Source organism: Frieseomelitta varia, unplaced genomic scaffold (genome assembly GCF_011392965.1).
Source record: "Frieseomelitta varia isolate USP_RPSP 00005682 unplaced genomic scaffold, Fvar_1.2 scaffold_67, whole genome shotgun sequence".
Taxonomy (NCBI): domain Eukaryota; kingdom Metazoa; phylum Arthropoda; class Insecta; order Hymenoptera; family Apidae; genus Frieseomelitta; species Frieseomelitta varia.
The window spans coordinates 270,979-294,608 of NW_025110445.1; the positions used below are offsets into that span (position 1 = coordinate 270,979).

The following is a 23,630-nucleotide window of genomic DNA, read 5'->3' on the forward strand; positions in this document are numbered from 1 at the left end:
CGCAAGATTAATGCACGCAAGGTTCATATCAAATTGTCACAGTGGCATAATTATTCTGGAAACTCGATCAACGATCAAATAAATCGATTACATCCGCGGAACGGCGCCGTCCTACGTAATCGAGTTGAATCCTCATTAAAAGGAGCAAATTGACAATTCCTCGCGTATCGACTCCGGGGCAAATAGAAGCGTGCGTGGCGCCACGTATCGCGTAATTTGGCCCATCAGTCGAAACGTCTGAATTAGTAGTAGCTCCTTACGTATCTTGAAATCATGCCAATCCAGCCAACCCGATCTCCCGATCGCAGCCGCTAACTTGCCGCGCACGCGATTTAATTCACGCGGTGAAATTAGTTACGCCAACGATAAGGAACGTGATACGAACTTTCAATAGGCGACGACAAAATGTTACACACACCTACGTTGAAAGAAGAAAGTTACAGCGCATGCGTAGAATTAAAATTGATTTATAAAGTAAGATACACTTTAGTTTATTAATTTACAGATAACATACATTTTCTACCAAAGTTTGCGAGATAATTTTTTATCTCAGCTCTGACTGATTTATAAAATAAAAAATATCGTAATTCGTCAGTATTTCTGGAATATCTTTAAAAACGTTGTATTTTCTGCCAAAGCTTGATTTTACTTTCGTTTGGAAAATATAATTATTATGTTACTAAACTTTTGTTATAATTTGTCTTGAGATTTGTTATTTGTATAAATCGATGATTTATAGAAACATTTATAAATTAAATATTTATACTTTTACAGATGTTGTTAACACTATGTTAATGTATTATCAGGTGAATCTCGATATCGTCCTGCGTCGATTTTCAGCGGTAAAAAAAAGTAGTTTAAACGTATGTACACGTATATTCATTCGCGTATTTAATACTTCTGTCTCCTTACACTTCGTAGATTTATATTTGCCGATTTTTATTTCGTACAGAATAAAAATCGCCTTTTTTCAAATACTTAACAACGAAGGTAACCTGTCGTTGCAATATCGATGTATAATTTTCGTTCGAAACGGCGAATGGTCGAAGAACGATAAATAAACGTCTCGATGAAACTACAATACCAATCAACTGTTTTCATTCGAATCGTTCGTTCATTTTGGCCTACAGTTATCGACAGTTGGTTGAGGACAGTGGGTGTGAAACGTGCGAGGCGATCGAATGAGAAAATGAACAAGGCGAATCCGTTCGGGGGTATAAAAGGACTGGAACGACTGTCAGGAGATCTCGCGCCAGGAAGAGAAATCTAAACTGCACTTTCGTGCGAGTAAACTTTAAGGAGTCATGTGTCAAGACGTCGGGCCGGATGACGGAAATTCCCTTTAGTTACCGTCGCGATAAAGCGTTTCTTTATTTCGTGGAAAGAAGATGTAAGCTCGCGTTGACGCGACGCGAGAACAAAGAAGAGTCGGCCCCGGTTGAAGAAACCGCCGGCTGCTTATTACGAGCTTCTCCCTCGTCATTTATCTTTGCGACGAAAACGCTTCGGGCCGGCGATATTACATTTATCAAACTTTAATAATTGCATCCGAGACGACGAATGAAACGAAAGATTGAAAATTACGGCCGGCGTAACGAAGAAGGGAATTTGAATTCATCGTTCCGCGACTGGATTTTGGTTTCGGCGATGTTTCTTTCGTTTTAATTTTTTGCGTACAAAAAAAAAAATGTGAATTTTTATGTTCGCTGAGGTACACGACGTACATACGTAATGATTAATTTGTCGCAGGATACACTGATTAATCAGTTGATGATCGTTCGACTGAAATCGGTCTTCATCAATAATAAGTTATGAATAATATTGAATAATTCGAAAGACGAATAATAATCGATGCATTGCGAAAGATGAAACATTTATTTTACAATACGTTCCATCATATTCCGTGCATTATTAATTAATAAAGTCGTTTCCTTTGCAACGATCGTTTAATTATGAATTAATTTTAATCGAACGTGAAATTGTAGACTTACCAGTGTTAAGGCAATGGCTGGCACTTGTGAATCAGTTCTGAAACAAACAGAAAATCACTCCAGTTAAAAATGATTCCACGAAATACATAGTTGATAGAAAAATTGACAGAAAAGAGAAAGAAAATTAAAAAAAATGGAAGAAAATACGTTCTGTGAATCTCGAACAAAGTAACTCTCTACTACTAGTAACTCGTATGAAATTGATTGCAGCGGTTGCACCATAACTTTCATTCTTTTTGAAGCCATTGACTCCAGATGGGTCCATAAATAAAACCTCACTGATTTCAGATTTCAGATTCTAGCACTAAAGCGTTCAATATGTCTTGGATATATCCGCCTACTTGGGGATCGATTTATTCGAAAAATACATCTTACGTCCCGTTTCGCGCGGGCAACTCTGCCGTAAAGATATTCCAAATAATATATCGAACGGCACGTAATACCATTCTAGTAAATTATCAGTGCCACCATAATGACACGTACAATACATACGTTGATAGTATCATAAGCGAGACGCGGAAACGGATTTATGAATATCGAAATGGTATAGAGATCGCAACTATATACCTTTCAACGGTCACGTCTATTCGAGATATGTTCTTGCTATATTAAATTAGTCTCATCCATCATCCACTTTCGTTCCTTCCATGTTAGATTCAAATAGGCTGTATTGACGAGCTCTGATAAATTTTGTTTCGTGATTAATTGACAAACAAGGGACACGAGTCATAGATATTTGTTAGATAGTTGCGCAATTTTTATCAGCTATTATTTTCAAGATGAAGCTTAACCTTTTGCGCTGGAACGACGTGCCACGCACGTCGAGAATTTTTTTTGTTCCAAAATTGTAACATTTTCTCAGTTTTGAGTATATTTAAGTGAAACAATATAGGCAAAACAAATAATAAATTTATTACTTCTCAGTGACGAGTTCGAAAAGAAAGCGACGAATTGTTGTATACGGTTTGGTCGCTCGTTATGGTCCGCAATCCAGTTGCCAGCGCAAGTGGTTAATGGATTCAGACTGCACAATTTTATTTAATGTTTAATATTCTGTATTTTGAAACAAAACAGGGATGTTTAAACGCGGAATAATATCAGTGCACAGCAAGATGAAACTATTACGCAATCAACAACAGCGAAAGCTATTTTCACTCGTCATAGTCTGTTTAAGTCCTTTCTCCGCGACTTCCTTTTCACCGCGTACGCCACGAAGAAGAAAGAGCAAGTTACTGTTTCACGGTCGAATCGAAGAATAAATAGCGCATGCTTGCACTCGCCCGTAATGATACCGATGAATTTAACATGAACGATCAATCTCGCGGTTGATTAGACAGCCAGGGCGAGGCCGGGTCAAATTGTCAGATAAAGCCATGAAAATTCTCGCGTCGTATTATCACCGAGGGCTGAAGAAATAAACGTCAGCGGAAGACCTCCGCTGAACTTTTTAATATGACACATAGCCTTCGTAGCAGCGGCCCGTTATAAGAACGCGGGCTGCGGAATTTAAATTCTTTTCACAGTTTCTCGGAGAATTCGCCTTAGAAAACGAGCGAGGAGGGAAAGAGTGGATAGGTGGGGCGTGGATGGGGAGGAGGCGAGCGCAGAAAGAAATATTAATTCCAGGTTTTTCTCTTGGCCTGCCTGTAAGGAGGTGCCGACTATACGTGAGCTCTCATATTCCGAGTAGCGAGGAGCTCGCGGAACGGCACCTCAGTCAAGAAGGTATAGAGACGACGAATAAATTTCCGTCTATGAAGGCTGGTAATGGATGAACACGAACCTTCAGCTAATAACATCTATCAGCCGGAGGAATTCTTAAATCGAACCAGGGTAGGCCGCGGATGCTATGGCTGAAAAAGAATCGGCTCGTGCAACGTGCGAACATTGTAGCGAGACGCGGTAACGTTACACTGGAACTATCAGCTGGTGAAACAAAGTGTAAAATTTGCGAAGAATAGGGGAAAATTTTCATCTCGTACACGTGTCTGGTTATTTTGTAAAGCTTCCCGTCAATGGATTCTTATCTTAATGAACTATGAAATTTTTATCTAAAATTACAAATTAGTCGTTTTCAGCAAGATCAAAGGTACGACGTTAAACAACCGTAGATGCATTTTATAATGGTGACAATGACTGAAGAGCCGTTTCGTTTCGTAATTCGTAACTCGCGTTGCAAATCACACGACAGTAATTGAAAAGCGACGATGAAGCTCTGAAGGTGGGATTTTTACGTCTGGATGGCTTGTACTGTTACTTTAAACGACGAATTTAATTTTAATACTAGTTTGGTATATTTGCGAAAGTGTTACGCGTGTCGTGATATATTGATAATATCTTTCGAATCTAATTAGCATTCATGTTAAATTTATGACTCGACTACCACGGAATTAACGACTGTGAAACCAGAAACTTATTCGCGGGCATGGTTACTTAGATATAAAATAATTAATAATATTCGAATTTAATGGCTCTATAAATTTTCCAAATTCACGCTCACGCGTTGCATTATGTTCGTATTAATTTTCAATTTGAAATTTTTCAGTCGAAAAATTCCAGTTTAACCTGCACGAACAGTTAGATAATTTCGCACGTAACCGGATACCGCGAAATTTAATAAACACATATTGCTCTTTAAATATTCAGAAATGCCTTCGCACGGATCTTATTTCCCACGCGTCCGTTTCATTAGAGCGAATTAACAGCCGAACGAATTATCTAAAAACGCTTGCCAATCGCGCCGAGAAACTCGTTAAAATCAATTAAAACGAAATGACAGATTATTAATATCCCGGTATGCGTGTTCTTCCGGCAATGACACGCTGACGTATCCAGCTGGACGTGTTGCTTTTCATTAGGCGTTGGCGGTGGCTGGTCAGCATTTAAAAGCGGTTTAAGAGGATCAATCAACCATTCCGGTGAAACACGTTTTACGTATCGATAAAACGTTACTTTATGGCTCGTAACCGCGGCGAATGTAGCGGTAATAACCGTAACATTAATAATTAGCCGGCATGTAGTGTGTAACACGCTGTCATGCGACTAATGCGGTTGGAAACGCTCGTAAAAGCGAGCCATAATTTCCCCATCTCTTTCGTTTCCTTTGTTGTTTGATTTTTTTCTTTTTTTTTTTCTTTTTTTCTCTTTTATTTTATTCCCGTTTCTCTTTTTTTCTACGTTTTCGAACGTGGACGAGGCATCCGGCAGCGTGCCTCCGGTGTATACGATCTCGTCGAAATAACTCGGTCGGTTTTTCATCGGTCATGGACGATGCTGTGTAGAGCCCGGGAACGATCGTTTAATACGACAGTCGACATAAATCAGCGAATCGAGTACCCAAGTACCACTCGAGATCTGAAATTGTACCGTTTAATCTGCCGATAATAGGCATTTCCAGCGTGGAGATACGTGGATACACATATTTGTCTAGCTTGCTGCGTGCAACTGTTTCAGCTGGCGCCGATCTGTTCCCATCCGTTGCGCAGACGCCGGACAATTTCGTTCCTCCCTGTTCGTGTCGTTTCGACACTCGGCCGCGCGAGGTCAAGCGTTTGTTTCGACTTTATTGCCGCTGTTCGATCCTTTAATTAAATCATCCCAAGCTGCACCCTTCTAATCTGATTCGGAGTAGACGGGATCTTTGGGATCAGTGTGTACGCGAGAACCGGCGATATTTCGGATGTTTTCCACGCGAAAATGGAATTTCCTTCGAGCAACTTTTCAACCGTTGTAGAAGAATCTTTATGTTTTTTCTTTTCGGTATGAAATCGAGATTTTCAGCAAGCAAAATGACTTTTGTTCGATTAAAATTAGAAACGTGGAAATCTACGACGAGTCTGACGAGTAATTTTTATTCCTGGCAGTTGGTAATGTATACAGTGACGAGCGAAACTGAACACGCACGTGGAATTTTAGCACAAATAATATTTTATCAAGTGTTTGCGCGCAGAGTACGATAAAAGTGAAATATGCAGTGTTTTGTAGGATGTTCTGGATCACTCACGAAAATTCTGCCATCACTATTCTGATAGATACAAAACTGCTTTTGCAGATTAATTTAAATGAAGATAGTTTAAACTGTTATAATTTCGTTGAAGTAAATCGTGTAACAATATACTTGGTCTCGTTTGAAAGTGTAAAACTCTGAATTCGTGCTTTTCCCCAAAAATATTTTAACATCACGTATAGCAAATGGAAAAGTGTTCTTCTTTTTATTGACAATTTTGAAAAATTCAAGAAATCTTAACATTTCACGTTTCTCTCAACAGTTCTTTTTCTGCCAAAAAGAACTCAAGGCTACAGCAAGGTTTTAAGAAGTCGTAAAGAAAAAAATTTCAATTTTCAACTCCATGGTGTCCTGAAGAAAATTGTTCAATGTTCCTGCAGATGTTTAAATTTTTACAACTTCCGAGGATAAAAGTACTCTTTACTTTCCCACTTAAAATTAGAACAGTCAAAGTGGATTGTACTTACGTTTTAAAATAAGACCGAGTGCATTGTCACACGAAGATGTAACAAATTTAAAGCATCGACGATTTTTCATCGTTGTAAAAAAACGTAGAAACAGAAGAATTAGGGAGATATTGAAAACGAGTGGCGAGCAAAATCGAGATGCATCGTCACTTGAGATATAGTATGTTGACAGATCTGTCTAATAAACAGTCAGCGACTTGGTGGAACAGCATCGCAGTGGCCAGACCAGCTAGCTGGTAAGCCTTCGGCGTCGCGAACGTAATCCAACGAAGAAACGGACGAATGGTGAAAAGAGTATTACGAAGCACATGGTTTATAGCATAAAGTGAACTGAAGGCATTTACAGCGTCGTTTGTCGCATGACATATGTCCGGCTGGGAAGAGAAGACCACTTCTTCAGTAGTCGAATAAACGGCCACGATATTACAGAATCCATCAGCGTCTAAGCCTAGCCTATACGGAGTTGCCTCCGCATTATCGTTGGCTCGTGTAGTTTCACACCGTCAACGGGGGCTTTGCATTAACGTTTTCTTCCAATCGCTGCTCCCTCTCGCGCTATCTGATTTCGCTATAATCCCTCTTACCTACCGTTCGCGCTCTATCATCCGCTGAACACAGAATAGACGTTACCAATATCCTGGCTGTAACTATCGGCTTTGCCAAGCACGATCCTACGATTTATAATCCGGATTTATTATTTCGTTGGTTAACGCACGCTGAAATCCGAAATAACGTTCCCTCGAATTGTTTCCTTAACACGCTAGATCGCGACAAGGCGCGATTCACAAGGGTATTTTCTATTAATCCCACTCTTCTACGCTCGTTCTTTCGCTTGAATCATTTTCCGTGATTACATTTGTAGACATCTCGCCCTCTCTCTCTCTCTTTCTCTCTCTGTCTCTCTACGTGCACTCGTGGGTTCTCTCGGGGCGCCATTTGATGTTCATCGTAATGAAAACTGTGAATTTACGTGTATGAATTCACGACCTGGACGAAGTTACGATACGTAACTTGACAAACTTTGTCCCAACAACGAAACGGATGGAACGTGACTAAATTATCGTTCGCTGCAAATTTCTACACCTGCGATCCGGAATTCGTTTTCTCCTCGGTTTGAATTCCTCAGAACGCGCGTGCAGCCACGGAAAAAATTGATAAATTACGAGCAGTATATTTCCCAAACCATCTGATCAAGAGCCACTGAGAAAAGAACTACCTCCCGTGCAAAGAGTCTCGCATCTGCTCACATCCATAAACGATATCACCGAGATTCATCCAAGATACACACCGCACGCTCTCTCTGTTCTACGAATAATTCGACAATCTTTCAGGCAATCTCTCGAATGTACCAATGATTTCTCGTTATAGGCTTCGTTCTTTTCCCCCTTGTTCGAAGGCCGAGTGCGCGCGCGCCGTGTGCAGCATATCGGATATAGAATACGGCCGAAGATGGCACGGCGTTGCCGTGGTTCGCGCGACGATGAGCGCGGCATAACTCCACAGCTCGGTTATTATAAATTCTCTGGTAGTAACCCGCGCGGAGTAAGGTAGCTCTACGTACTTGGATAATAGTCTGGAACAAGTACCGCCACGAAAAGGGCGAGGTCAACTCGTCTGTCGCATATTAAAGACAGGGGGGGAGGGGAGGAAGGGGCCGCGTGTATCCCTATCGCGCTAAAGGCTGGAATGCGCATACGTGGTTCTCCGTAAGTGGCTCGTATATTGGGACGTATGCCTGGGCCGGTAGTATCGAGCAGGAAGAAATTTTCCTTCGGCATCAAACACGGCCTATCGCTACCCTCGGATTCATCGCGCGTCCGCGGAGAAGTAGCTACGTTACCCCGATCGAAAGTAGCGTCTCTGCGAGTTTATATGGTACTTCGGGTTAGGTTTCGACTGCTAGTGTTCGCGCTAACCTACGTATCCGGTTACCGGACGCAACCGACGATCTCGACTTGGCCGGTGTCGCACGGGCCTGGAATTTTGACTGGATGGCAGTTTTCCGCGAACAGCGACGGCGGGAAAAGAATTTCGAACGGCTCGGTACGCAAAGCATGCACGTACGGACGACGGTGGCCGTATTGCGTTACAACAGTTTGCAACTACTTGGAAGATAATTAACGTCACGTGATCCCTTGGAAGCGTCTTAGTGTCGTTATCGGGCAAAGTACACTGGTTGGGCGCTTTGTACTTGCCACGGTCTCAATACTGTCGACCCCGAGGTATACCGTTGGCGGTTGATCGTAAAATTAGTGGCACGTCTTGGCAACTTGTCCGGAGTAAAACTAAATTCCTCTGCAGCGAAACGAGCGTCTGATTACGTCATCGTTGGAAACCAAACGAAAAACGGAACAGCAAGATCGGGAAGAAGGGAGGGTGGATTTTTCGGTTCGGCGCAGAGAGGGAAGGACAGGATGGAAAAGACGCGGAACCGATCTCGGCTTAACTCGTTAACGATCGGTGAAACTGTTCTCGATCGAACTACCGATTGTTCCGAGGCAGATCGTTAACGATGCTCTCGCCATTTTCACTCTTTTAACGGCCGGCGAAGAATTCTTCGACGCGTGGGTGGCAAACTCGCGGACAAGAGATATGAAGGAGAACGAGTAGAAAAACATGGAAACAGAGGCAAGAAAAAAAAAAGAAAGAAGCAAAACGGAGAAAAAGAAGAAGGTGCAAAATGGAGGAAGAAAGAATTTCTCACGGACAGGTGACCGAGAATATTTTAAGTCTTTCCCTTTGGAAAATTTTCGGAATACTTCTCTTTTAGTCGTCTTCTCTCTGTCCTCGTCCGTTCCGACTTCACGGTCCCCCCCTTCTCTCTCTCTCTCTCTCTCTCTCTGGACTCGTTCATAAGGCGGGTTCACCACCCCGAGGAAATTTCCATAAAGAGCGCCGAACCTCCACGGAAGTATCCGTACAAAGGATTGCTTTATGAATTTGCGCGAGATCTATCTGGCCAAGACGTGAATAGTATGCACCTGCTGCAACCGTGGAATGAGCTACGTGCGGCAGTTCCTATTAACCTTCCTGCCCGAGTCACGTCCTCCGCCCGAATATTCGCCCGAATTTCCTCACGTTTTATCGTCCAGCAGCTCTGATTTCCCCGCGACCGAACTAACGACCTAGACGGGCCAGCCATAACCGTGTTCCTTGCGATTTCGCGAACGAGGGCCCCCTCGACGGCGGTCATGGAACCGTGCACACTCGCGCGTGCCGAATTCAAAAATTGCTGTCCCAGTCTTCGAAACACGCACACCTCGACAACGTTCCATACAGAGAAAGAGAGAGAGAGAGAGACTCTCTGTGTACTTTCAGACCCGAAGCTTCGGGTGCTTTTTACCTCGAGGGAGGTGAAACACTGCTTGAACTTTGCTCTTGACTCTTGAAGATGCCATCTTGAAGAGATGATTATCGTACAAAAACAGGTAGATGGGGTAGAATATTGGGTACTTAAAGTAATCACGACGCTGTTTCGACAGCGGGAGAACATGGAACAAGAATACCTTTTTCTCTTTTTTTTTTTTTCTTTTTGTTTCTCAAGGGACCATTTTCGAATTTTTCGGAAATTCACGGTTTAATAATTCACGTTTGTCAGTCGGTATTCTAACAAATTCTATTTGTATTTGACGACAATGATCGTAGTGTTCGTACGCGAAGTTTCTCAGTGGAATGTGACACCAGTCAGACGAGTTTGGAGAGACTCGACTGACAGTAACACAGAGATGTATTTTCTTTTCTTTTTTTTTCTTTCAAGTGAAATGATATTGACACGGAGAATACGTAGAATTTTGTTACCACCAAAATTTAATTTCGTTTATCGTCTTCACAAATTCTGGACTTTATCGTTACTTTCGTACTTTCCCATCTGTTGCTTCGTCTCAAAATCTCCTTCCAAATTCACAGAAACATACCTCCCGTGAACGAAGTGTTCTCAAAAACGTCCAACGATCCGAAAATGTTAGAAACTTGGAGGACCTCACGAGGAAGTATCGGAGAATTCGAAGAAATACTTCGACGAAACAGTCGACTTTCGCATCGATAACAACATCGGTTTCGTCTGGCTTGGCTGCTTGACTCGCTAAACGGAAGAACGATCGGTTGCCATTGTATCTGGCAGATCGGACGATCGAGTCGAAATAACTGCCGAGTAGAGGCGTCACTCCCCCTCCCCTCGTCTTTATCGCTGTAACTAGGATCTTTATCGGGAAGGATTTATCGATCGGCAGCGTCACGGCGAGCTGCTCGTAAAAATATTAATTAGTCGCTGAGGGGGCAGTATATAGGTTGCGGTCAAGCTTGGTATGCGATTGCCGCGTGCAAGCAATGCTCGTATTCGTTGACCTAGCCGGTAACCAGTTCGAGCCGTTGCATAAGTAGCCTACATAAATTGCCAGCTGAGTAGCGTGTACCTCGAACAATAAAGAGGCCAGGGGAAAGGGACAGCGGCGCAACGAGGAGAGAGAAAGACACATACATACACACACACACACACACACACGTACATACGAAGAGAAAGAGAGTGGACATGCACGCATGTGCGCGCAGAAAAAGAGGAAGCCAGAGGGTGGGAGCCGGTTGACACCAGTGGAAATCACTTCGTTACACTTGTACGAAAATACAGTTGTTCGCAAAAGTATTTGAATACTTTCAACGAACGTGTATTACGTGCATTGTGCGTTATACACAGCGGCAGTATTGTAACTGTACCGACGACAATGAAGTTCGTGATTTGACGTCATGGGTAAGGATACATTTTTCTCGAAAATGTGTAAAAATGCCGAAAACGCGTGTGGAAACGTCGAAAAATTTTTAGCTGTACCTTTGTACGATCTTGAAGAGTCTTTCTCTTTTTCGCTGTAAGCTTTTTTTTAGTCATTTTGTTGAACATTAAGGTTAGAATTTCTTGAATTTTTGTCGTTTGATAAAGTGAACGTTCATTAAAATGGTAACAAAGAAACCATACAAGTAGCAGTGTCAAGTAGTCTTCACGAAAAGGAGATTTGAATGTTCAAAATGATGATAAATCTAGTCACGGGAAAAACTTTCTAATGTTTTTACACGTATTTGAATTTGTACAGTTTTCGAGAAAAAAAAAGAGTAGCCTCACTTTTCCACATATAAATATAAAGTCATCTTGGAAAAGAACGAATTCACGATCGTCACGAAAGTAGAAACTTCACGCTTTAAAATAAAAGTGGATCGTTACATAATTTTTTTTCTACGAAATTATGTCAATTTATGATTATCGACTATTTTTCACTGTCACTGGTACAGTTATACTCTTCGCGGTATATCGTAGCAATGACATTGAAGTTTCATTAAATTTCATTTTAAAGACTACTTTCATGATTGCATTCGCTAAATTTGGAACGAATCTTAAGGCCATTTACGGCTACAACAAATATATATGCGTAACAGACATATAGAACGTATAATACACATATGATACACACGTAAAATGTTCGAATACTTTCGTAAGTCACTGTACAAACGTGATGACGGCTCACACTGACGTATGTTTGCAAAGAGACCTGCCCTGCAGACAGGTGAGTCCGTGTGGGTTTCGTTCGTACGCGAACTCGTATACCCTTCCCTGTAACGGTCTTTATGAGAAGCAGTTTCAGCCTGAGGATCTCGAGAATTCGCCAAACGAGACAAACCAAAGTTTCCGCCAGTGGGTGTTATCGAGTAGGTTAGCAAGACTATTGCACTTACGACTCGCCACGTACATGTAAAACACCTTTGCATCGTAATACAAGTCAGACGTAAATTTGACGCACCGTCCAGTTCGGTTTATGAAAATTGCAGTATCGTCCGTTAAATAGGATATTTGCTTCACGCGTCGCAACAGCAACTGTTGCTCTTTCGTGCTGTTCCTTCCAGTCAGAATTTGACTTTCGGAGTAGACAAATTGCTTCTGCTGCTATTATTGGTTTATTGGTTCCCTCTTTGTCAGTTTTGGTTACCATTCACTTGATTCTGGTGACCCTGATTGTTGTTTTAATTCTATCTTTCGAAGTATTTGGGATAGATAGTTTGTAATTCACTGGTATTTATATTTGCTTAACTGATTTACGATCACGATGATTTAATTATTAGTAAATAATAAACGATGATTATTATTTAATTACTATTTAATTATTAGTAAATAATACACGATGATTTAATTATTAGTAAATAATGCATCTTGTTTTAATTTTTACTATTTTTACTAGTTTTCCTTGTCGAGTTTTTAAATGTATACACGTCTGACTGACGTCACATTCTACTTGCAGACTTATTTCTTACGTACGTTTCAGGCGCATTTACATGTAGAATTTATGGTAATAGATTTTCAAAATCGATGCACCTTTACCACTTTTCTATCGGGTCTCTAAATTTACGTCTGACTTGTATCACGTTCTACTTATCTAGTGGATAGTACAACGGAATATATCTATGTAAAGGATAAACGACTTCCTGTATCTAAAAATATCTGTCACAGATTTAAAACATTTTATCCATTACGAGTACCACTCAATACCGTCAGTCACGATTCAATGATTAAAAACTAAATGGCTCTTCAGAATGTATTCGCAAATGTTGCAGTTGCTGCAGCGTTGAGAACCGCGAAATACAAATCTTTCAGATCGCCTCAAAGAACTTTTTCTCGATTAATTAATTAAATAAATTAAATTTTTATTAAACTCATTAGTTACACAATTTCGTGTTACGAAAACTATCGAAAATACGAAACGAACGTTTCCATTCGCGCCGTTAACGTTCTGAGCCGTAAATTAAACGGACCGAATCATACTCTGTCGAATAGATAGATTGAGCAGGCTTTCGTAATGCTCGTTGTCGAACAAAAAAAAAGAGAGGAAAAAAAAGGAAGAAAAGAACCTATGAAATTTATTGCGCAACCGTGCAATTTACGAGGCAGAGATATTTGATGATGATGAAAACTCTTTGAAGCCGAGCGTGGGAGGGCATCGTGCTGAGAGGTCACGAAGGTCGAGGACCTTCTACGATCCGGCCAATGAAATCTGGTTTATTAACCGTTGCAGGTTCGGCTAGAAAATGAATCGTAGATGATGTCGGAGGTGGTTCCGCGCACGGAACATCAGTGGGGAGCGTATCGGTGCCAGATTTATCGAACCGGCCGCGTTATCTGGCCGCTCGCGCGAATAATTATACAGTTGATTGTATCGCGCTGTATCGTGTGTGGGCGATCCCGAGTCCGACAGGTTTGAGTCAGAGGCGACGATAAATGGTGAATAACGACGAAACCATGGATGGTGAATAACGACGTTCATCGAGACCTTTCGCGTTTCGTTTGCACGCCGGTCTCTTGGATTTCTCATTGGATCATTTGTCGCTAGACATACGCGAAGGCGAAGGTGTTATTTATTCGGGCCAGCCGTGGCGTCGCTATTTACTACAAAGACCGCGAGCTTTCCTCCTCTCCCTCTCCCATCCAATGCGTTACGTGTTATTTTGGCGCCCGCTTTAACCAGACGCATATTTCACGCGTCCCACTTCCTTGCCATGAATCCGAGGCCGCGAGGCAACCGGTCTCTACCTGCTCGAATGGAGCTCGCCTGTCGTTTTTGCGCATAGCAGCGCGCCGCGAAGGCATGCACCGAACTGACTTCTCTCGCTCGGCAAACGTCGCTGTCGTCGTCGTCGTCGTCGGCGCGTTTAACGGTACCAGCCAGATTGGAGAACCGTCCACCGGTGCCCTGGTCGTTACGTTTGGTCCCACGAGGAACTTTGCCGCCTGGTTTACGAGGTTATCGAATCGATAAACAAGTTCGCTTCGGAGAGAGAGAGATTAGTCCATTTCCTCCATCCCTCCGGCAGCAGGTCTGCTAGGATTATCGGGATTACTCGCAAGGAAGATGCAGATCAATACCCCTTATACTTCCGAGCGCGACGAGAATAATCGCGATGCTTAACTGAATCGATAAGAGTACGTGTGTGTGTATGTGTGTGTGTGTGCGCGCGCGCGCGCGTGCTAATAAGAGAAATCTTTTTCTCTGCCGATGAAAAATCAGACGAACTGGACAAACAGGAATCGTGCGCGTAGCCAGTAGTCACCGGGCGAACTCTGTTATCGAAAACTTTAGTTTCCTTAATGTCGTCATTGATGCCGCGCAGCTAATTAGAATCGACCGATATCATACAGAGCGAGGAGAGTGAGGTCAGTCTCTCAGGAGTGTCACATGGTACTGACCCCGGAGATCAGTGTCCAACCTCTAATTTCCTCCCGTTACCTCCTATCTATACCGTTGTATCTATACGTGGTCACACTCCTACGGCCGCCCCTCGCCCGTTCACCTCTTGCTCCTTGCCTGTTGTCGTCGCCTATGACCCGACCTGAATGTACACAACGGGGCCAATAGCAATTACGAGTAGCTATATGGTCCTCTTCGTGAACAATGAACCGATCGTTTTGATCAAGTTATGGCACGGACCTGGAACAGTTCGCCTTTTCGAAACGTACACGTTCACGTATCGAGATACCGCGCGCTAAATACCAATCGTTTCCGTTGTCCACGGGGTAAAGAGAAGACGGAATTCAATAGCAAATTGGTTAAATTCGTCGCAGTAGAGGATGTTGATTTGATCATCGTCGCTGCGTGATTTGCGAATGTTTTGTCGAACACATTTGTAGTTTAAGGAGATTGTACCTCTGGTAGCCAGACAAATATGTCGATATTTCCTTTAAAATAGCGCCGTCACATTGCCGTTTAATTAACGATTAATTAATTCTTTACGGAATAAAATTCACAAAATTTGTGCACGCGTGTGTATAAAGTTTGATTTTGCAACTGAGCGAAATAATAACTTGGTTTTGCAACATCGAGCCGAAACTACATCGTCGCGCGTTTAATCGCGATTCAACGTCGCTAAACACGGCTTGTATATATGTATAAATAGTATAACGCAGTGAGAGACCATTGGAATACCCGTGACAAAGATTAATCCCCTTTATTATCATTTCCGTGACGCTGTCATTCCAGCCATTGCCCCGGCGTTACTTACACGAGCTGCGCGATCGTTCGGGAGGAATAAACGTAGCTAAACGACTAGGTAATCGTTCCATTGCCAGCTCCAATGAATACACGCCATGAGAGTCTTCCGCATGATCAATGACATCTATTCTTCAACATCGTCGTAATTTCGCTTACTTTCTGCGAAACAACTTAATCCCGTACGTCGCACCGTGCTCCAGCAACGATCGCGCGCGAAAGCCGGAATTTAGAACTCCTATCCATGATGGATAAATCAGCAGGCAAATCGTGGCAAAAACGAACTTAAAATTTCAACTTGGTCACGCTTTGAACTGTCGTTTATTGCATTTGCTGCAATCACGATTTTCGAGTTCCCAGCGACGAGGAGGGGAAAAAAAGTCCCATATAACGAGTACGAGTGAAACGACGGATGAGAAATTGTACTTGCAGAGTCGATTTCAATAGACGATTGCGATTTTTGCCGGTTCACACACAAGCGAGTTCGGAATAGCCGGATATCAACGGAATCATGAACGTCGTCAAACGGCACACGATCGCGCGGCGCGTGATGAGCTACGCCGCAAGAATATACACGAAGAAAATTGAAGTAAAGTCGCTTAAGTGTTTACCCACGTTCTCAATTATATACGATGAACCCTTGGCACCAAAATAATTATCTCCCGCAGCCCGTTACTCGGGACTCTCGAGAACAACAGTATAAATCGGCCACTTCGCGCAGCATCTCTCTTGTTCTTGTTGCACGTTTTAATAGACTGTTACATATATATATACGTTACATATATATATATATACGTACAAGAACGTTCAGAAGCGGGTTCCCAGACTTGAGAAGCATGGAAAAAGATGCTCGAGTAGTGTAACAACCGTGAATAAATTGTCGCGTTCTATGAACCAAAGTAAAAGTCGTTGACGACCGAGCGTTCGCTGTACAGAGTCGCACGACTCTTTGAACGCGAATAATTGAACGCAGAGAGTTCGTGCAGCACTTTTCACTCACGACCGACTTTATACCGAGAATTTAATCAAGAACAATTATTAGAAAAATCTGGGAACCTCTTCTCGAAAATAAAGAGCAAATAAAAAAAAAAAAGATTACAAAGTTTACAACACTTTGTCTAGACTATATCTGCAAACGTCTAACAATTAAAACGTAGAGAACGCGTTCCACGCCATTAAGCGATAGCTTAGCTGATTAAATACGACTGTGTGTATCCCCTAATAGCAATTACAGGCAGTTATATCCGAGGCGTGTAAATTCCGATTCGGTTATATGATTAGAAGATCGTCGAGCCATCGGGGAAAGTAATCAATCGGGGTGAGGAGTAGTGGAGAACAGTTAACCCGAACGTAATAATTATCATGATCTCTCGTGAGGATGGAGACCCCTCGCTTTGAGCCCCGCGAATTCCCTCCCGGTAAGGTCTAGTAAGAGGGTATTAGAAGGCTGGAATAGGAGAGCGAGCGGATCTCGACGAGCGAGATTTAATGCGGGTCTTATCAAAGAATGTCGAGGTCTAGATAAACCGATATAACCTTATTCTGACATGTGAAATAGAGCCACGGCCTGGACTTCGAATAACAGTAAATCGGTTCCATTCCGTTTATACGACATTTCGATTAGTATCTCTGCCGCTGCCCTCCGCTTGCTTTGTTGTCCGTCGCTTTTTTCCTTCTTCGTCTTCTTCGTTTTCTTCTCCTACGTAGAAATTATTCTCTCTCTCTCTCTCTCTCTCTGTCTCTCTCTTGATGTAACGAAACGATTCAAGAGGTTAGACAGCTTCCTATTGGAAAACACTGTCCTCCGTGGCCGATTAGAGAGAGATATTCTAATTTATGATAGAAAATATCAGTCAGGAGATAGGCCACGGATTCTTCGTCTAACGGTATACCGGCGTACTTATTTCATCTGCACGTTTCGATCGACACTTCCAACTAGTTCTACTTTATTAGCCATTGTTCTCGCTCTCCGTAGAGCGCGTTGCGAATTTATTTGCAACTTTCTGCTTGTATATTTTTAATTTAAATACGTACGTACTGCATGAAATATCATATCGCCTTTTTCTTTCTCTTTAATTTCACGATCAGTCGAAAAGTGTTTGGAAACGGCAAATTTAAATCTTTATTAAATCTATAAATCTTCGTTTGGAACAAAAAAGAAAATCGTACAATAATCGGTTTTCTTTTCATTATTGAGATGCTAGTCCGTCGAAGAGAATCAGAAATGTACGCCCAAAGCTGAAAAGCAAAGAAGCGAAGAGTTGAAGAGACCTTTTCAGCGATTATTTCGTTTTATCTCGTATACAGGCGATACATATATTTCCTGCGCGAAAGCGAAAATTTAATGAAAACATATCTAGCCAAAGGATCTGCTTTTTCAAGTAGTCGTCGTAGAGTGTGCCGCGCGAGCATTAATGTTTCAGTATTGACGCTCATTTACGTCAAATGGAGAGGCTTTCGGTCGTAGCTGCGCGACCGGCAGCGCGCGCTTTCCAAAGAGGTCAGTCAGTCCGGCGCAATTTTCATGAGCGAAATCAGAGAACATCACAGTGGCCACCGAAAAGATTCGGGGAGGGGGACAAATATTGACTTTTATGCCGAGCCAACTGTGAAAACCGGCGAGATAAAACGACAGACGACGGGATGGACAAAGAGAGCGCGAATGGCGAAAAGGGAAATTACGACGAGGAACGAGACAAAGGAAACGATCGAAAGGAAAAATGATAAAATCAAACGCGACGACGATTGAAAAATCGCGCGTTGAAAGCACATTTCGAGGAAACAAAAACCGGCAAGTCGACGAGAAGGAAATATACGGTCTATATTGTGTAACGGATAATTTTGTTCTTTGTTAATCTGCCGTCCAGGGTGGTTGGTAACGAAGCATTGATCGATAATTTGATAGTCCTTCCTTCGTTCGGACTATTTGTTCTTCCTCCTATCTCTTGCATCGCTAATTTATCTCCCTTGTCAAAGCGGCAGATGTATTTCCGCAATTCTTCAGCTAGAGGTAGAGGAGAGAATCTCTCTGTTTCTCTGGTTAATTAATTTCGTTGGGCATTTTAGTTTTGTGTACTGAAGAGAAGAATTTTGTTGCCGGTTAAATAATACTGATTGCTACTAGAGTCACGCGTGTCAGATACTTTGACATTAATCTACAAAATAAATAATTAATATACTGTATATTAATATACTTATAACGAAACTGCACTAGTGTTACTAGATTAGTATCATTAGACTGTAAAAAAATATAAGAAATAATTCACCATTCGTCGTTGATTCTAATAATTGCCAGACGATCGAATTCATCGATACAATATCAGTATTAATTTCGTTGTATTCGTATGTACGTACAATTCGTTAAATGAATTGAAAAAAAAGGGTTCAATTACTGAATAACGTGCGGCTACTGCGCGAATGAACGAAACTGCTCGTCAATTGATATATGGGGATCATTGGCAATATTCATCGGATCTTAGGTAACGATCTTGCGGTTAGTAATGTAGCTTCTTGAAGTATAGATTACCGTTAAAGGAGATCGCTATCGGAATCGGTAGACCACCCATGACGGAGTATCACGAAGGGTCGAATAATTTTTTTCCACGAGGCTAGGAAGCTATGTAGCAAGAGCTCACAGATACTAACGAATGGCTGCAACTCTCGAATCACCTATCTCATGTCGATATTATTCCTATCGATGAAATGAAATTCGAGGAAACGAGTCTTTCGAAAGGGAACTTTTATACCGACGTGCAGAGACAATTTCAACAAACTGTCGCTGCTCCGGGCATCCATTGTCGTCGTTTAACGTCGATCGCTATTTTTGCGAAATCGAAACCTTGCCAACCTGTCCGATTTCCGACATCCAAGGAGACAATGGGCGAGCCACCACTCGAAATAGGCAAGCCGATCATTATAATTTTCCAACGTGGACATCACCAACTGAGGGATTTATTTCCGTTCTGGCTACCAGCTGCACCAAAAGTGCTTATTACGAGGATCTACTTTAGTACTACTTTCCTTATTCGTAACGTTGACAGAATAAGGAGGAGAGTTATTGGTCTTCGGTGTGCGATTTATTATAGTATTATAGTATATTTTATAGTATTATATCGACAAAGTGGTTTAAACGAACATACAAGAACGGAAAAAATATTTTTTGAACTTGCTCGTGGTGATTTCGAACGAAGTTCATCGTCAATTAGAATATCTTCGTGGTACAGTGGTTAATTCTTCAGAGCGGTTGACAATTAAATTAAATAATAAAATATGTCGGAAATTTATTTGCAAAGTGAAATTCTGGTTCAAATGTTTAATGCGACAAATTCAAACAACTTGACAGGACAAAGCGTTTTTAAAATTCTAATATAACTGTTATAAGAGGAATAACTATTGAGAGGAAAAATGGAGTGCAAAATGAACGAGTATAAATTGCTATAAAGTCGGAATATACCACTAAAGCGAGACACTGGAGTTTACAAAGTTTTTATTTTCGTTCAACGATATTGAATTCGTCGTTTTCACGTGCATCAGCAAACACGCATCTTGAAAATTGGAGAACCGCGTTCCAATTGTACGAGCGTATCATTTGCAAACAGAGGTTGCTACTTGTCCAGGGAAATTTCAGCTCTCGTCGGGTAGAATATCATTTTCAAAGCGAGTAAGAATAACCAAAACGGGAGGGATTTCGGGTTATTGCCCGAAGGATTGTCGGAATTTTCGAAAAATCAAGACCAGAACACACACACGCGTACACAGAAGTGTCGGGAAGTGTCGGTGTAAGAGGAAAACGAGGTGAAGTCACTTTTATTCGACCTAAATACTTGAGAGCCACTCGCCGGCAAATGTGAAATTGAAGCGTGTAAACATTCAGCTTTTCAATTTCATTGTTTCAGTTTCAATTCTCAGCGAACAAACGGCGCGCTTTTTGCGCAAGTAAAGTGAGCCATTCTAAATTCGCCTTTACGCCGGCAGAGGTTTATCTTTCCTCCTGGCGGAGGTTTAAAAAGCCCTTACAACGTGGCAAGTGAACCGACGCGAGCCATACGTACGGCTATCACCGGCCAGCTTTCCCAAAGAGATGAATAAATAATTTCAATGGGCGGACGCTAATCCAGCTCGACGATGTTAACGTCGACTCGATCTTTTTTGAAAAAGGCGAAATCTTCCGGAAGAGGAAGACTTCGCCGACTGTTGCGCCGACTATGGAAACTGGCAGACAAATATATCGGTCAGCCGTCATTTTGAGGCATTTACGACTTAGAAGCAGCAGGCACGATGTTGTTTCGTTAATCCTTTGAAGGCAGAAATTCGTTCGCTCGCAGGAGGAAGAGATCATCAATTGACTGATTAAAGTTTTATTTTATCGACCGATCGTCATTTTACGACAATTCAGAAACAACGTGGGTGTTTCTTTCGTGGCTCGAATTCATGGCAGAAGTTTTCGTTCGCTTACAGGAGGAGGAATACATCAGTAAACTGATACTTGCTCAAATTTAAATCTTGGCAACTAATAACTGTTGCACATAAGTAATTATTTTTCTAATTTACAGTAGCGAAGCAATGAGTATACAAGAAAAGGAGGTAATTCTATGCATTCTTTGCACTTTTTTTTTGTTACATGTCCAATTTTATTTAAAAAAAAAAAAGTGTAATCTTTCGCTTGGTGTAGAAAGGAGTCAGCTCCTTTTGCTACTACGTAAAAATTTCCTAATTTCGCAACACGTTTGAAAAAAAAAAGAATGTCTGGTTTTTAGAGTTATCCAAAAGTGGAGTAGCCACCTCATTGTATCGGTTCAATTTTCGAAACGCGTGCGGTGCTTTCAAGTCGCACGACGTTATAGAGGTATTCAGCTAAGTAACGCTGAATTATCCATCGTGTAGAGCAAAGATGGACACGGGAGTTAACCTCTACTCTCAACCTAAGCTCGAGACCGCATCAGCACGTTAATGCCAACGAAAAGGAAAGAGATGGACGAAACACGGTCGGCGAAATAGAGAGAAAGAGAGAGAGAGAGAGAGAGGCCTTTTCGCGTTCGCGTTATCTTCGAGAGAGTGCGCATACATTTGCCTGGTGAAGCAGTTCCGTTTTCTTCGCTTCTCTCTCGTCCCATTCTCGACCGGTAGACGAACCTAACTGTTCCGAATCGTCGCGATAATTTTGAATCTCGCGTTCGAGGCGCTACTCCCTCGCATACCGGTTCTAAATTACAGCCGCCCACGCTGTCCAACATTGTCACACCACCCACAGGCCTCTTGCACTTTCCCTTCGTCCCTCTGTCCGCTAAATCAATAGATAGCTCTGCGTTGTCACGCTATCTACGTGTGTAGATGGAACGTAATAAGTACACTGTACACGTTTAAGAGGTTCCAACATTCAGAAGCTCACGTTAAGGAACGTTACGTTCCTTGTGAAAAGTATTGTTGAAGTATTGTTGAATCGATAACGATGAAAAATTGTCGATATTCGAACATATGAATTGTCAACGATTAAAGTATAAAATTTTCATCAGAGGCATTCGGATGAAAAAAAAATAGAGATTGTAACGCAAATTTTCATTGAAATCATTTCTCAAGAAGTACACTGTCTCATGTCTGTAAGATATTTAACAGAAATTATAAATTCGTCATTTTGACGGTTCTATGTGTTATAACTTCGTGAAGAAAAATCATACGACGATCCATTTTGTTTTATTTTAAAGTGTGAAGCCTCTACTTTTCTGAGTTGATTCCTTTTAACGATGTTTTTACATCATTTAGTGAGTAGGTATAGTTTTATTCTCGAACATTGCCAAATTCAGAATTTGAAGATCTTGCACGATTAGATTTTGAACTATGATTTTAAAGACTGAAGCCTTCCTTTTACAATGACCCTTTAAAATTTGCTGCACGATTTTTTTCATCATTTTACTGAACTTTGAATGTTAAAGTTAAATGATAAATCTTAACATTTCATCGTCTGACCCTAATGTTCGAAGTTTGGCAAACTGGCAAAAGAAAATCGCGCAGCAAGTTTGTAAGGGCTCAATGTAAACGGAAGACTTCAATGTTCAAGACTTTGGATATTTTATATGCTGTACAAAGTGTCACGTTTCTTCACAAAAAAATTTCGAATAATTAATACCCGCTCTCTGACAAACTTGACTTCTAAATAAAATATTAAATTCTTCAATAGAATCGAAGAATCTTTAAGAAATATTCCCTGATACACACGTGTGATATTCTACAATAATTAACATGCAACGAGCAAGTAAGTAACTTTCACTAATTGTTGGATGACGCTAACAGCTCAACTAGACTTACGCTTGCAACATGAATATTTCATTTTCATTTTCATACCTATGCATAATCCTAGAACTCGATATATTTCACTCGATTGTTTTCCACATAACAGAATATATTTTACAAAAAGAAACGTTTACGTTATGGTCTGTTACGCGAGTTGAAAGTGAAGCACAGTGACAATGAAAAATTGTCGATAATTTAAACTGATGTAACTTTGTAAAAAAAAATCTCATTCTAACTTCGTCCTATTAATCTATAAAATGGTAAAAAAAATACCAAACAGCAAATTTTAAGCGCTCGTTGTGAAGAGAACATTCCAACCTTCAATCATGAAAACGAAACGAGATTCTTCAATGTTGTTACACGCGTTTGAATTTTCCACAATGTAAAGTCATCAACAAAAAAAAAAAAAAAAAGAACTAAATCACAACTGTCAAAGTAGAATCTTTACGCTTTAAAGCGAATAAATTGTTACATAATCTTTTTCCACAGTTTCAAATGTCGACGATTTTTCATTGTCATTGGTACAGTCACGCTCTTCACTGTATTTTCTGACTCCATAGTTCCAAATATTTTGTTGAAAGTTGAACGAACAGAATAGAGGTCGAAGGTCGATAATCCTGACAATACGCGATAGATTTTTAAAAGCATGAATTTCACTCGTGCCTCCGCCATTTGCCAAATGTACACTTTGCGCGCAGTTCATTTGCATCAGTCGGTAAATAATAATCACGTGTAACAGTATGTAACTGTATTTCGCTTTTTTTTCGCGAAAGAACATCCGCTGTACGTACATACATACGTCGTCTCTCTTTCCCTCCTTGCGGCGTTAATGACGCAATCGCCAAGAATTATACTCGGCGGA

At 41.4% G+C, this 23,630-nt stretch overlaps 2 protein-coding genes across 3 annotated transcripts in view; one reads left to right on the forward strand and one right to left on the reverse strand.

Annotated features, from left to right (window-relative positions):
- The window catches only part of LOC122535101, a 246,490-nt gene that overhangs the window by 175,879 nt on the left and 46,981 nt on the right, over positions 1-23,630 (reverse strand). The window contains exon 2 of the mRNA XM_043666325.1: positions 1,992-2,028. The gene's annotated coding sequence lies outside the window, so the exon portion shown is untranslated. The remainder of the gene's footprint in view (positions 1-1,991; positions 2,029-23,630) is intronic.
- Positions 1-23,630, forward strand: part of LOC122535103 (autophagy-related protein 16-1-like) — a 230,500-nt gene that overhangs the window by 76,346 nt on the left and 130,524 nt on the right. The window lies entirely within an intron of this gene.